The sequence below is a fragment of the Lissotriton helveticus genome, chromosome 4_1 (assembly GCF_964261635.1).
Source record: "Lissotriton helveticus chromosome 4_1, aLisHel1.1, whole genome shotgun sequence".
Taxonomy (NCBI): Eukaryota; Metazoa; Chordata; class Amphibia; order Caudata; family Salamandridae; genus Lissotriton; species Lissotriton helveticus.
Window position 1 is genome coordinate 646,572,665 of NC_136063.1, and position 16,438 is coordinate 646,589,102.

The following is a 16,438-nucleotide window of genomic DNA, read 5'->3' on the forward strand; positions in this document are numbered from 1 at the left end:
ATCCCTTGAATGGGATACCCTGTTGTGAGAGTTATTTATATTCCCTCCTCTGACTGAGCCTCCCTGCATGTATGACTCTGCTGCCTCTTCCCCACCGTGAGCAGGTCTGCTCTATTTTCAAACCCAGCACACTGATGTGTAAAAGAAAAGCACTGCTGGTCCCACCCGTCCATCGCCAGCACAGCACTGTTCATGCTGTAAGTGCTGTCCTTCTCACAACTTGGAATATACACACAATGCACTGAAGAATGTGAATCTGCTCATTATGAAAAGAGTCATGTAAAGGTCACATACTGTGGGCTGTTGTGTTACTGGGTGTTAGACCATTTATCATTAACGCCTAAAAAAATCAAATCTATGTGCAACGTGATTGGCTCAGTGAGTTTGCTAAACTCTGCTATGATCTGCAGGTCACATGTTTCTAGTCCCGGAAAACACTTTGTCCTTCCGAAATTATTACATTTACCACCAGAAATGTGGAACCAACAATATTTGTTAATAGCAGCAAATGTAAACAGATGTGCAGTGCACTTGCCTCTATGCCGCTTGGCCACTTTTAGGGGCAGATTTATGTTGGGAATGCGCCACGTTTGCGTCACGCAACTGCGGCGTAAACGTGGCGCATCCCTACGACCCATTTACAACGTGACGCATCTAGGCAGATGCGTCACGTTGTAAAGCCCTGCGCCACTTGTGGGAGTTCCGGCGCAGGGTGGGCGTTCCGGGGCAGGTGCGCCTCGCAAAAGTGGCTGAGTGAAATCTATAAGATTTCACTCAGTCACTTTCAGGCCAATGCTGCGTCAAAACCCTGCGCCTGCTTGAAGCAGGCGTAGGTCTTGACGCAGCATTGTAAAGATGGGGCACTCCTGAGCCTTGATGGAGCTGCGTCGCGCTTGCGAAGCAACTCCAGAAATGCGCCACCTTTACGGCACAGATGCGTCACGCATCTGTGCCGTTTTTGCCCCATGGTGCGCCGCATTGTAAATGCGGCGCACCATGGGTGGCGGAGCAGCGGCGCAAAATAACTGGCGCATCCCTGGGGATGCGCCAGTTATCATAAATCTGCCCCTAAGGGCCTAAGTAAATAATCAAGTAGCCTCCAAGTTGAACAAAAATGTGTTGCATTGTATACGTCTAATTCTAACTCAATTTGAAATGTCGGTATATAAGGTGTTTTCCTCAGATGCCTAATCTCCAACAATTAAAACACACTTCACAGTATTTTAAATACTATATGTGCATGTCAGCTTTTTCAGCTGCACCCATGTTAATCCTGAAGTCAAAAATCAGTTTTGCCGTATTTGGACAACATGTTAAATCCGACCATTTACTTCAGACTGAACAGTAGAGCCTAGCCATTGAGATGAACTCTACAGGGCATCACTTTTCGAAATCTGACATTCTGATTAAAATAATTAACACAACATTCCATAACGCACAGCAGATGCTACATGGACTTCTTTTACCCACTACAACAGGATCCAATATTGAAACTCGTTTGGATTCGCTGAGCCTCTTCATGCAGTGTCAAACATTGCTTTCTGTGCTAACTGTGGCAGATTGAAGCAGCTGTCTTTTCAATGAGTGGGCACAAAACATTGAGAACATTGGAACGTTGAGAGCTCCACTGAAGACAATGAAGTGACTCATGGCTTGCCCCTATGCTCCAATATGTCACTGTCTGCCTTCCTCTTTCTTCCTTTTTTTATTCAGATCATTCTATCCTCAGTGAGTGGAATGTTCTAATAGGCTTGTATCACTTATACCTCTGGCTATAAATTGAGTTCAGGGACTTCAAAAACCAGTATATGGCGTCTAATATGGCCGCTTGAGAACTCACGTGCTAAGCATCTGCTTTGCTGAAACTAAACAATGTTATATACTAAGTGCTAATGCATAAATAGTCTTTATAAGTAAATGGGATTAGAGTAGACATAGGTGGTATACAGGGAAATCATTTTATTTGAATTTAATACTTTCTCTTTTTGACCTCTCTATTAGTTCGTATTTGAATTAGGAGTTTCATAAGGTTGAAACATTTAGGGGTGGTACTTGCCATTAAAAAGTATAATTGGGGTAGTTAGTTAGCTTACTTAGAGCAGTCACTGCCATAACGCGGAGAGAAATAGATGCTGTCCGAATGCTGATCAAATACCTGAAGAAGTAGACTTAGAATTTTACAAGCAAAATAGAATTAGAAGAAGATCGCAGAAGAATCGAGGAGGTAATAAAATTAGAAGAAGATCGCAGAAGAATCGAGGAGGAAGTTAGCATCAGAGAGCGATGAGACGCAGGCGTCGAATCCAGAAGAGGTCATCTATCTTGTCCTATCCTATCCTGAAGTCTTTATCACCTGAACTTTCTAAAAGGCCCATAACTCTTGGCCAGGGGGGGTCTGATTTTCGCACCATTCTAGGTAAATATAAATCTGTGTATTGTGTCAATGTACTTTTTTCTATATCCTTTTTTTCCTGAGGTACTTGTTGTTGTAAATATTATTCTAAATTAGGTGAACCGATCTTACCTCTTCAGAATGATGCAGTTAACACTGTGATTTGTTTTGCTCATATGATAATCAGATAAACATTTTAAACTTTTCCGAGTCTGTGGTTTTTTATTAAGAAAATAAAGTGAATTAACTTATGTCATATCACCAATTACTCTTCAACTAAAGTAGATCCATATATTAGAGAGAGGGCTTTAGGTCAGCAATAGACTAAAGAAATAATAGGTAATTGATTTACATTTTAGCCCTTATAAAAATTGATCCCCAGCGGTGTTGTCTAGCCTATATGAAGTGATTGTGTGTATGGTCCCGGATGAAAATATAGTGATAGATTTGCGCAGGTTGGTAGCCCGCTGGATCAATTTGTTGGTAGCAGAGGTATGGATTTTATTGATTAGTTTGGTGATTATTGGTTATAGATTTTTGTTTTAACAAAATCACCCCTATATTGTTTTATGTTGTCTGGAAATTCCCTGGAAATGTATAGCGGGTGGTGAGTGGAAACTATACTGCCGTGAGGTTACTTCATCGGTTTTAGACATTAAGATATGAATAAGTGAGAGTGAGGGTTAGCAAAGAGTTCACTGGTGAAACTCTGGTGTTACATCACCTAGAAAGGGTAACAGTAGAAGAGTAGCAGGTTGGTCTGAGTTTGAATGGTGAGTAAGCGGAAAGGTTTTACTTGCAGTGTATGAAGAGTAGGCGGAAGGTTTTAGTCGTGGTAAAAGAAATCATATATTAGATTTGTGAAACAGACACAGTAGCAAATATTTTTATGTTGTTATTAATAAAAATTTTGGTGAAAGGTTAAAAGAAAATACGTTAAGGGAGGGTCAGTTGCCGGAGTTACACTGATGTCACAAAGTGCCGCGCTGGGATTGGTTGAGTCAGCGGGTGTGTGTGACACGCCAGGAAATTGTAAAGAATGGGTCAGTTGTCGCACTGACATCATCGGGTGCCATGCTGGGATTGGTCGAAACAGCGAGCGTGTGAATTTCAGAGGCTTTTGTAAAGGAGGAGTTAGTAGTGAGGGGTGATGGTGACGCCACATTAGAGCCGTGCTAGTATTGATTAAACACATTTTGTGAAATTCCATTTAATTGGATGAAAGAATAAGGGCGGCAATAGGATTGGAGAACCTAAGTGTAAACAAAAAGACTAATTGGTTGACTAAATTGAAGCAGTAATTAAATTAGACAGTGAACTTTGTATGTGGAAATACGATCCAACTTTGATAGGGAATCACCCAGATAGAAGATATTTAGGTTTTGCAAGACAAGAATATATAAGAAGACCAAATCATAATATGTACGGAGAGAAAAGAAAAATTTAATTAATGCTGAGAATAAAGAATTATTTCAAGAAAGATAAACCCATTAAGACTAGAGAAGGAATTATTATCCCTCCACCTAAAACTCCTGCTTCATTTATAATGATGGAAAAAGGATATCATACCAGTCTATGGTTCGAAATCTGGATTGAGTATACAAAAGGTGATGGAATACTAGCTTTTCCAGAAAATGGTACATTTAATGGAAGAATTCTTCAGAATTTAAATAATAGAATGAATGCATTAGAGCCCAGACCTAGCCGAACCCAGTATAAAGCTTTGGAAGAATGGTAAATGGAGGCCTTTGATCGAGACAGATCTAGAAGCACGAGGGGTTATAGAGGAAAATATCCACAAAAAAAAATGCATGTATCGCATGAAGATCAGATGACACAATGGAGTCAGGGAATGATCACAGAAGAACTGTATCCGGTATTAATGTTAGAGGAACAGTTTGGAGGCAAGTGTACAAGAAAAAACAAATGTATGACAGGTTGTGGGGAATCAGAAGATGAGTTTATGGAAGATATCCTAACAAAAAATCCTCCACGATATCAGGATGGACCCAGTAGAGCTATTCCAAGTGACCCTGCTTAAAAAACACCATTAGTTTCCTAGATTTTGCATGACTCATTAAATGAAAGGATATTACAGGAAAAAGAAAGAGAAGCAAAAAAAATAAAATAGAGATGAATTTATACAGAAAATAACACAATTGGATGCACACCCGGAAGCCTTGACTATACCAGTGACTATAGGTCCTGTTGTCCCGTTGTATGGGGATAATGTAAATTGTCCAAACCCACCAGTCATGGGCACTCCTATAATAGAACCTAGAAAGGAGAACATAATAATTGAAGATCAAGCTAGAGAATGTGAATCAGTAATATCACTAATGGATTTGCCAATAGGAGAAAAGATAAATGGGACGCCAAGAAGAGTTACACCTAGTTGTTCAAAAGAAATACGATTAGGAACCTCCACAGGAACTAAAAGTGCCACAATAGTGTCGCCAGAAGAATTAGAAAGGTGGGCACGGGGAATAGACAAACCGAATACACAGTCAAAGATTTTGAATATATATAAATTAAAAGTTGAATTGGAAGAAATGATAGCTGGGAATGTGGGAGTAGAAAGGTTGATTACGTACAGCGAAGAAGAATTGTTGTTCATATGTAGGAGCATAACCAGAAATGTAAAAATATTTCATGAAAAATTGACAGCGCTTGTGTTAGACCTGGCATCTTTGGCGTGGTTTCCCCCTATCTTTTTACCTCTACCTCCTGTATTTTTGATGGTGTGCTGGATTTCGTTTTTGCTGGTTTAGATGCTTTGGACAGTCTGCCACTGCTGATCAGTGCCAGAGTGTAAGTGACGCTAGGTAAATTGATAGTGTGATTGGATGTACCTGATTGGCATATTTGTATCACCACGAAGTCCCTAGTAAAGTGCACTGGGTGTGCCAGGGCTGGTGATGACAAATGCTACTAGTGGGACTGCAGCACTGATTGTGCCACCCACCTGAGAAACCCTAAAATGGTGTCTCAGGCCTGCCACCGCAGTGCCTGTGTGCAGTCTTGAACTGCCATGTCCTCCTAGTCAGTGTCCCCACTGACCAGGCCTAAACCCTTCCCTTTTTGTGCACATTAGTCACCCCTATGGAAGGCCCAAGGTACCCCCCTGGGCAGGGTGCAGTGTATGTAAAAGGTAGAGCATGTACTGGTGCAGGTGACATGCTCTGGCAGTGAAAGGCAGCCATTTTCGTTTTTCACTATTGTAAGGCTATCTTGCTCCATAGATTAACATGGGGGATGCTGGCTACAGTGACTACCAGCATTTCCTCTCATAGGAACAAGATAGGACATAAGAGTCTAGTATCCCTGAACTCAGAATTTAATAACACATCTTTTAGGAAAGGTTGTTTTTAAATCCTGTGTTTGAGAACAGCACTTTTAGAAAGTTGCTGTTCTCTTGTCTGACCCTTCTGTGTGCCTTGGCCTGTTTGTGTATTCACTGTCTGGTTTGAGAGTGACAGGGGCTGGGGATTCCCCAGGAGGCTGGCTGAGTCAGCCCTAGGCTGAATGACTGCATTTGCAACTTGAGTGGTGGGAGGAAATAGCACCTGGGCCTGAATAGGGCTGTGCCTGCCTTCCACAATGCTGGCTCCACCTCCTGGTGGGCGGCTGACGACCCTGCCCCTCACTCTGAAAGGAAAGGAGAAGCCAGGTAAACAAAGTGCTCAAGCAACACCCAGAACTAGTTCAGACCGGGCTCAGGGCCCACTTGCACAAAGAGAACAAAGACTTTTAGGGGTATAAGTGCAGGACCCCTGACAACAGAAAATTAGATCATCCTGGAATCAAGAAGGAACCTCTGCCAAGGAGAAAGCTGAAACTGAAGAAGGAAGACTGTCCTGCTGTTGCTCTGCTGGACTGACCTGCTGTTGCTTTGCTGCCAAGGAGAGGGGAAGGACTTTGCTGTTGTGCTGTGTCCCCTGTCTTGAAGGAATCTCCAAGGGCCTGAGAAGAGCTGGCTCCCTGTTCTGAAGTCCCAAGAACAAAAGGACTTCACCCCCAGCTTCCCTGAACTCTGCTGAGAGAGTTCTGTCCTTCCTAGAGTGCTTGATCCAGTTGTGGGGCCTCTGGAAGTTGTACCTGAGCTGGGAAGCTTGAAACTAAGCTTGAGAGACTTTTGCAATTGAAAAATTATCGCATCGCTTGCTGCGGAGCGCATCCCAAACAGTGTGAGGAAATTCCCGCTGCTACGAAGGTCGAGATCATCTCAGCGCCTGTCGCCGCTGCCAGAGCCGTCGCATCCTTTGTTTGTGGGACGCACCAGACCGGAGCGGGAAAGTCTAACATCGCTGCGAGTGTCGTCGCAGAGCCTGTCGTCGCTGGGTGAGATCGCCGCACCGCTTGCTTGCGGACCGCAACACGTCGCTGCGAGTGTCGTCGCAGAAACCATTGCGTTGAGCTGCGTGAGAGAAGATCACCGCTGGTCTGTGCATCGTCACCCCAGAGATCGTCGCAACTCCAAAGATCGTCGCATCGTGCCTTTTGCGAGAACCAACTTCCTACGGAACCTCCGCACCGGAATCCATACAAGGGGCCTTCCTCCTCATACAGACCGGACTCGTCGCAACACGCCCGCTGCTGCAGCGGGGCTGTTGCAAACGCCTCCCCAGGGTCTCAGGAGCAACGCATTGCTTGTTTTCCACCGCACCAGCTTCTGTGTTTGGAACTTTGACGCAACTAAAAGGTACTGTGAGTAAACGTGACGTAACTGTGAACTTTTCACGCATCTGTGGATTATTTTATCGCAACCTGAAGAATTTTATCACAAACCTTAAGAACTGTTTTGAAACCATATTCTTGAACTGTGTATGTTGGATTTTTGTCGTTTTGGTCTTGTGTAGTTTAGATTAAATACCTTTATTTTTCTAAACTGCTGTGGAGTCAGTTTGTGGTGTTTTCACTGTGTTACTGTGAGTGTTGGTACAAATACTTTACACATTGCCTCTGGTTAACCTAGACTGTTCGTGCCAAGCTACCTAGAAGGTGAGCAGGGGTTATCTCAGAGGGTTTCCTCCTTACCCTGACTAGAAGCAAGGGTCCCTATTTGGACAGTGGTACCTACCCCTGCCAACTAGAGACCCCCAGTTCTAACATTGTTGGTCAGCGGTGGGAAATTGAACTTGTATTTGTACTAGATCCACAGTGATTGGTGTACATCTCTAGTGAGTGCAGACCACTACGCCACCGCATACTACTGGTATTTGATTTTTGATTCTATTTTTGAGTAACTCTTCCAAGCATCCTGTCTGAGAATGGGAAGGCTCCCAGTAAAGAGGCAGAAGCAGAGTTGGAATTTGTCATTGAGGATTTATATTCCTACAAAGTTGAGGAACTTAGGAAATTCTGCCACGAGTTTGAGTGCCCCATGAAAAGCGGCTACAGGAAGGATGAGCTGCAGAGAATCTTGAAGGCCCATTGGGAGGCACAAGAGGGAGATGATGATGTGAATGCAGGGAATGGTTTTCAAATCACAGATCTGCCTGTGGGCAGAGAAGGCTCAGGGGCCGGCAGTAACCATTCCGGTAGGGGCTTCACCCAAGAAGAGTTAGAGAAGAATCAAAGAGTGAGAGAAAATGACTTGGAAGTCCTGAAGTTGAAAATGAAGCAGTTGGAAATGGAGAAAGAAAGGGCAGCGGAAGACAAGAAAAATGCCCGTGCCCTGGAGGAAAAGAAATTGCTTTTGGCTCATGAGTTGAGCATGAGAGAACTGGATCTTAAAGCCAAGGAGGTGGATGCCAGTTCAAATGGTGGCAGCGCGCAGCCAGTGCATGGGGGTAAAGTATATATTCCCAAGGACCTGGGGCAGAATTACCATAGGAGTGAGGATATTTATGCCTGGTTCACTTCGTATGAGATTGCATTGAGAATGAATGGTGTGCCTGAACAGCATTGGGGGGCGGGCCTGTGGAAACCTTTTGAGGCTTCTGGGAGGAGTGCTCTAGAGCCCTTAGAGATGGCAGGTGCCATGACCTACCCCAATATGAAGGAGGCCTTATGTCTCAGGTATGGCCTTACTCCAGAGCAGTATAGACTGCAGTTTAGAAACTCTAAGAAGAGAGAGTCTGAGACTTGGATGGAGTGTGTGAATTTGGACTCACGTGCACTGGAAGGTTGGGTGAAGGGCAGTAAGGTAACTGATTTTAAGGGGTTGTTGCATTTAATCAGTTGGGAGCACTTGAGTAGTCTTTGTGTTCCAGAGCTGTGCCAGCATCTTTTAGACAGCAAGCTGACAGACCCCATTGAGCTTGCTAAGAAGGTGGACCGCTGGACCAGTACCAGGGTCCACAGAGGAATTGTGGGTACCACAGCCAAAGGTGGGCAGGGTCCCCAGCAGAAGAGTGGGGGGGACAAGGGTAACCAAAAGGAGTTCTCACAAGGGTCCCATAATAGTTCCCAGGGAAAGGAATCCCAACCCCCCAAGACTAGACAGCCATGGCCCCCTAAGGGCAGGCGGGACAAGAGAGATAACAGAGACAACCGGGCTCCGCCTACCTGCTATTACTGCAACAAGGTGGGTCACATAGCTCCTAACTGTCCCAAAAAGAATCCAGCACCCACTGATGCTCTAACCCCAGGGTTAGCAAGTGTAGCTTTGGGCGGGGATTTGATTTTCAGTGAGGAGGAGGGCTTAGTAGTTATGTCCCTAGTCTGTCTAGGAGACCAAGAGATGGTCCAGGAAACCTTACTGCCCCTGAACACTAAGAAATATGGGCAGAAGGTGACCATGAATGGGAGGGAGATAGAGGCTCTGAGAGACACAGGAGCCAGCGTGACATCCGTGAGGTGTCAGTGGGTGACTGAAGAGCAAATCATCCCTGATGTACTCCGCCCTGTAGTGGCAGCTGACAGCTCAGTGCGCCTCTGCAAGTTGGCGCGGGTTCCCTTTGAATGGGGGGGGGAGTCTCTGGTCTTTTGGAAGTAGTTGTCAGTGATGCCTTGCCTGTAGACTGTCTGTTAGGTAACAACCTGGAGAGTTCTCCATGGAAGGATGTAGAACACAGAACTCACTTGGAGATGTTAGGTTTGCCTGCGTGGATCTGTGTGACCACGCGTGCTATGGCAGCCAGTAAAAGGTGACTCAGCCGAACTGGAGCCTGAAGCAGTGGCCCAGAGACCTGCCAGGAGAAGAAGAGGCAGGGGGCGTGGGAAACCCGCCCCAGCAGTTACCACGGTCCAGGAAGGAGCAGAACCTGAGGGGGATGCCCTGGAACCTACAGGGGAACAGGTGGCCGAACTGGGGGACCTCCCCGAGCTGACCCATTGGCAGCAGGAAGGTGGTCCCTCCAGGGAGGAATTCTGCCAGGCGCAGAAGGAATGCCCTTCCCTCTTTGGTCTGCGGCAACAGGCTGCAGACCAGGCAGCAGGTAGAGCAACCAGAGATCACTTTATCTACTGGGAAGATGACTTGTTGTATAGTGAGCCTAAGTTTGCTGAGCCCGGTGCAGCCCGTGTGCTGGTGGTACCCGAGCGCTTCAGAAACTTCCTAATGGGTCTGGCTCATGACGTGCCTCTCGCAGGACATCTGGGGCAAGACAAGACCCTAAACAGGCTTGTCACCCACTTCCACTGGCCCCAGATGAAGAAGCACGTTGGTTCCTTTTGTAGGTCTTGCCAAACCTGTCAAGCCAGTGGCAAGACTGGAATGAAGTTGAAGGCACCCCTCCAACCCTTCCTAGTGCTGAGCACCCCTTTCGAGCGGGTGGGCATAGACATTGTAGGGCCCCTGGACCCCAAGACAGCCTTAGGCAACAGGTTCATCCTGGTTGCCGGAGTTACACTGATGTCACAAAGTGCCGCGCTGGGATTGTTTGAGTCAGCGGGTGTGTGTGACACGCCAGGAAATTGTAAAGAATGGGTCAGTTGTCGCACTGACATCATCGGGTGCCGTGCTGGGATTGGACGAAACAGCGAGCGTGTGAATTTCAGAGGCTTTTGTAAAGGAGGAGTTAGTAGTGAGGGGTGATGGTGATGCCACATTAGAGCCGTGCTAGTATTGATTAAACACATTTTGTGAAATTCCATTTAATTGGATGAAAGCATAAGGGCGGCAATAGGATTGGAGAACCTAAGTGTAAACAAAAAGACTAATTGGTTGACTTAATTGAAGCAGTAATTAAATTAGACAGTGAACTTTGTATGTGGAAATACGATCCAACTTTGATAGGGAATCACCCAGATAGAAGATATTTAGGTTTTGCAAGACAAGAATACATAAGAAGACCAAATCATAATATGTACGGAGAGAAAAGAAAAATTTAATTAATGCAGAGAATAAAGAATTATTTCAAGAAAGATAAACCCATTAAGACTAGAGAAGGAATTATTATCCCTCCACCTAAAACTCCTGCTTCATTTATAATGATGGAAAAAGGATATCATACCAGTCTATGGTTCGAAATCTGGATTGAGTATACAAAAGGTGATGGAATACTAGCTTTTCCAGAAAATGGTACATTTAATGGAAGAATTCTTCAGAATTTAAATAATAGAATGAATGCATTAGAGCCCAGACCTAGTCTAACCCAGTATAAAGCTTTGGAAGAATGGTAAATGGAGGCCTTTGATCGAGACAGATCTAGAAGCACAAGGGGTTATAGAGGAAAATATCCTAAAAAAAATGCATGTATCGCATGAAGATCAGATGACACAATGGAGTCAGGGAATGATCACAGAAGAACTGTATCCTGTATTAATGTTAGAGGAACAGTTTGGAGGCAAGTGTACAAGAAAAAACAAATGTATGACAGGTTGTGGGGAATCAGAAGATGAGTTTATGGAAGATATCCTAACAAAAAATCCTCCACGATATCAGGATGGACCCAGTAGAGCTATTCCAAGTGACCCTGCTTAAAAAACACCATTAGTTTCCTAGATTTTGCATGACTCATTAAATGAAAGGATATTACAGGAAAAAGAAAGAGAAGCAAAAAAATAAAATAGAGATGAATTTATACAGAAAATAACACAATTGGATGCACACCCGGAAGCCTTGACTATACCAGTGACTATAGGTCCTGTTGTCCCGTTGTATGGGGATAATGTAAATTGTCCAAACCCACCAGTCATGGGCACTCCTATAATAGAACCTAGAAAGGAGAACATAATAATTGAAGATCAAGCTAGAGAATGTGAATCAGTAATATCACTAATGGATTTGCCAATAGGAGAAAAGATAAATGGGACGCCAAGAAGAGTTACACCTAGTTGTTCAAAAGAAATACGATTAGGAACCTCCACAGGAACTAAAAGTGCCACAATAGTGTCGCCAGAAGAATTAGAATGGTGGGCACGGGGAATAGACAAACCGAATACACAGTCAAAGATTTTGAATATATATAAATTAAAAGTAGAATTGGAAGAAATGATAGCTGGGAATGTGGGAGTAGAAAGGTTGATTACGTACAGCGAGCGAAGAAGAATTGTTGTTCATATGTAGGAGCATAACCAGAAATGTAAAAATATTTCATGAAAAATTGACAGCGCTTGTGTTAGACCTGGCAACTTTGGCGTGGTTTCCCCCTATCTTTTTACCTCTACCTCCTGTATTTTTGATGGTGTGCTGGATTTCGTTTTTGCTGGTTTAGATGCTTTGGACAGTCTGCCACTGCTGATCAGTGCCAGAGTGTAAGTGACGCTAGGTAAATTGATAGTGTGATTGGATGTACCTGATTGGCATACTTGTATCACCACGAAGTCCCTAGTAAAGTGCACTGGGTGTGCCAGGGCTGGTGATGACAAATGCTACTAGTGGGACTGCAGCACTGATTGTGCCACCCACCTGAGAAGCCCTAAAATGGTGTCTCAGGCCTGCCACCGCAGTGCCTGTGTGCAGTCTTGAACTGCCATGTCCTCCTAGTCAGTGTCCCCACTGACCAGGCCTAAACCCTTCCCTTTTTGTGCACATTAGTCACCCCTATGGAAGGCCCAAGGTACCCCCCTGGGCAGGGTGCAGTGTATGTGAAAGGTAGAGCATGTACTGGTACAGGTGACATGCTCTGGCAGTGAAAGGCAGCCGTTTTCGTTTTTCACTATTGTAAGGCTATCTTGCTCCATAGATTAACATGGGGGATGCTGGCTACAGTGACTACCAGCATTTCCTCTCATAGGAACAAGATAGGACATAAGAGTCTAGTATCCCTGAACTCGGAATTTAATACCACATCTTTTAGGAAAGGTTGTTTTTAAATCCTGTGTTTGAGAACAGCACTTTTAGAAAGTTGCTGTTCTCTTGTCTGACCCTTCTGTGTGCCTTGGCCTGTTTGTGTATTCACTGTCTGGTTTGAGAGTGACAGGGGCTGGGGATGCCCCAGGAGGCTGGCTGAGTCAGCCCTAGGCTGAATGACTGCATTTGCAACTGGAGTGGTGGGAGGAGTTAGCACCTGGGCCTGAATAGGGCTGTGCCTGCCTTCCACAATGCTGGCTCCACCTCCTGGTGGGCGGCTGACGACCCTGCCCCTCACTCTGAAAGGAAAGGAGAAGCCAGGTAAACAAAGTGCTCAAGCAACACCCAGAACTAGTTCAGACCGGGCTCAGGGCCCACTTGCACAAAGAGAACAAAGACTTTTAGGGGTATAAGTACAGGACCCCTGACAACAGAAAATTAGATCATGCTTGAATCAAGAAGGAACCTCTGCCAAGGAGAAAGCTGAAACTGAAGAAGGAAGACTGTCCTGCTGTTGCTCTGCTGGACTGACCTGCTGTTGCTTTGCTGCCAAGGAGAGGGGAAGGACTTTGCTGTTGTGCTGTGTCCCCTGTCTTGAAGGAATCTCCAAGGGCCTGAGAAGAGCTGGCTCCCTGTTCTGAAGTCCCAAGAACAAAAGGACTTCACCCCCAGCTTCCCTGAACTCTGCTGAGAGAGTTCTGTCCTTCCTAGAGTGCTTGATCCAGTTGTGGGGCCTCTGGAAGTTGTACCTGAGCTGGGAAGCTTGAAACTAAGCTTGAGAGACTTTTGCAATTGAAAAATTATCGCATCGCTTGCTGCGGAGCGCATCCCAAACAGTGTGAGGAAATTCCCGCTGCTACGAAGGTCGAGATCATCTCAGCGCCTGTCGCCGCTGCCAGAGCCATCGCATCCTTTGTTTGTGGGAGGCACCAGACCGGTGCGGGAAAGTCTAACATCGCTGCGAGTGTCGTCGCAGAGCCTGTCGTCACTGGGTGAGATCGCCGCACCGCTTGCTTGCGGACCGCATCACGTCACTGCGAGTGTCGTCGCAGAAACCATCGCGTTGAGCTGCGTGAGAGAAGATCACCGCTGGTCTGTGCATCGTCACCCCGGAGATCGTCGCAACTCCAAAGATCGTCGCATCGTGCCTTTTGCGAGAACCAACTTCCTACGGAACCTCCGCACCGGAATCCATACAAGGGGCCTTCCTCCTCATACAGACCGGACTCGTCGCAACACGCCCGCTGCTGCAGCGGGGCTGTTGCAAACGCCTCCCCAGGGTCTCAGGAGCAACGCATTGCTTGTTTTCCACCGCACCAGCTTCTGTGTTTGAAACTTTGACGCAACTAAAAGGTACTGTGAGTAAACGTGACGTAACTGTGAACTTTTCACGCATCTGTGGATTATTTTATCGCAACCTGAAGAATTTTATCACAAACCTTAAGAACTGTTTTGAAACCATATTCTTGAACTGTGTATGTTGGATTTTTGTCGTTTTGGTCTTGTGTAGTTTAGATTAAATACCTTTATTTTTCTAAACTGCTGTGGAGTCAGTTTGTGGTGTTTTCACTGTGTTACTGTGAGTGTTTGTACAAATACTTTACACATTGCCTCTGGTTAACCTAGACTGTTCGTGCCAAGCTACCTAGAAGGTGAGCAGGGGTTATCTCAGAGGGTTTCCTCCTTACCCTGACTAGAAGCAAGGGTCCCTATTTGGACAGTGGTACCTACCCCTGCCAACTAGAGACCCCCAGTTCTAACATTGTTGGTCAGCGGTGGGAAATTGAACTTGTATTTGTACTAGATCCACAGTGATTGGTGTACATCTCTAGTGAGTGCAGACCACTACGCCACCACATACTACTGGTTTTTGATTTTTGATTCTATTTTTGAGTAACTCTTCCAAGCATCCTGTCTGAGAATGGGAAGGCTCCCAGTAAAGAGGCAGAAGCAGAGTTGGAATTTGTCATTGAGGATTTATATTCCTACAAAGTTGAGGAACTTAGGAAATTCTGCCACGAGTTTGAGTGCCCCATAAAAAGCGGCTACAGGAAGGATGAGCTGCAGAGAATCTTGAAGGCCCATTGGGAGGCACAAGAGGGAGATGATGATGTGAATGCAGGGAATGGTTTTCAAATCACAGATCTGCCTGTGGGCAGAGAAGGCTCAGGGGCCGGCAGTAACCATTCCGGTAGGGGCTTCACCCAAGAAGAGTTAGAGAAGAATCAAAGAGTGAGAGAACATGACTTGGAAGTCCTGAAGTTGAAAATGAAGCAGTTGGAAATGGAGAAAGAAAGGGCAGTGGAAGACAAGTAAAATGCCCGTGCCCTGGAGGAAAAGAAATTGCTTTTGGCTCATGAGTTGAGCATGAGAGAACTGGATCTTAATGCCAAGGAGGTGGATGCCAGTTCAAATGGTGGCAGCGCGCAGTCAGTGCATGGGGGTAAAGTATATATTCCCAAGGACCTGGGGCAGAATTACCATAGGAGTGAGGATATTTATGCCTGGTTCACTTCGTATGAGATTGCATTGAGAATGAATGGTGTGCCTGAACAGCATTGGGGGGCGGGCCTGTGGAAACCTTTTGAGGCTTCTGGGAGGAGTGCTCTAGAGCCCTTAGAGATGGCAGGTGCCATGACCTACCCCAATATGAAGGAGGCCTTATGTCTCAGGTATGGCCTTACTCCAGAGCAGTATAGACTGCAGTTTAGAAACTCTAAGAAGAGAGAGTCTGAGACTTGGATGGAGTGCGTGAATTTGGACTCACGTGCACTGGAAGGTTGGATGAAGGGCAGTAAGGTAACTGATTTTAAAGGGTTGTTGCATTTAATCAGTTGGGATCACTTGAGTAGTCTTTGTGTTCCAGAGCTGTGCCAGCATCTTTTAGACAGCAAGCTGACAGACCCCATTGAGCTTGCTAAGAAGGCGGACCGCTGGACCAGTACCAGGGTCCACAGAGGAATTGTGGGTACCACAGCCAAAGGTGGGCAGGGTCCCCAGCAGAAGAGTGGGGGGGACAAGGGTAACCAAAAGGAGTTCTCACAAGGGTCCCATAATAGTTCCCAGGGAAAGGAATCCCAACCCCCCAAGACTAGACAGCCATGGCCCCCTAAGTGCAGGCGGGACACGAGAGATAACAGAGACAACCGGGCTCCGCCTACCTGCTATTACTGCAACGAGGTGGGTCACATAGCTCCTAACTGTCCCAAAAAGAATCCAGCACCCACTGGTGCTCCAACCCCAGGGTTAGCAAGTGTAGCTTTGGGCGGGGATTTGATTTTCAGTGAGGAGGAGGGCTTAGTAGTTATGTCCCTAGTCTGTCTAGAGACCAAGAGATGGTCCAGGAAACCTTACTGCCCCTGAACACTAAGAAATATGGGCAGAAGGTGACCATGAATGGGAGGGAGATAGAGGCTCTGAGAGACACAGGAGCCAGCGTGACATCCGTGAGGTGTCAGTGGGTGACTGAAGAGCAAATCATCCCTGATGTACTCCGCCCTGTAGTGGCAGCTGACAGCTCAGTGCGCCTCTGCAAGTTGGCGCGGGTTCCCTTTGAATGGGGGGGGGAGTCTCTGGTCTTTTGGAAGTAGTTGTCAGTGATGCCTTGCCTGTAGACTGTCTGTTAGGTAACAACCTGGAGAGTTCTCCATGGAAGGATGTAGAACACAGAACTCACTTGGAGATGTTAGGTTTGCCTGCGTGGATCTGTGTGACCACGCGTGCTATGGCAGCCAGTAAAAGGTGACTCAGCCGAACTGGAGCCTGAAGCAGTGGCCCAGAGACCTGCCAGGAGAAGAAGAGGCAGGGGGCGTGGGAAACCCGCCCCAGCAGTTACCACGGTCCAGGAAGGAGCAGAACCTGAGGGG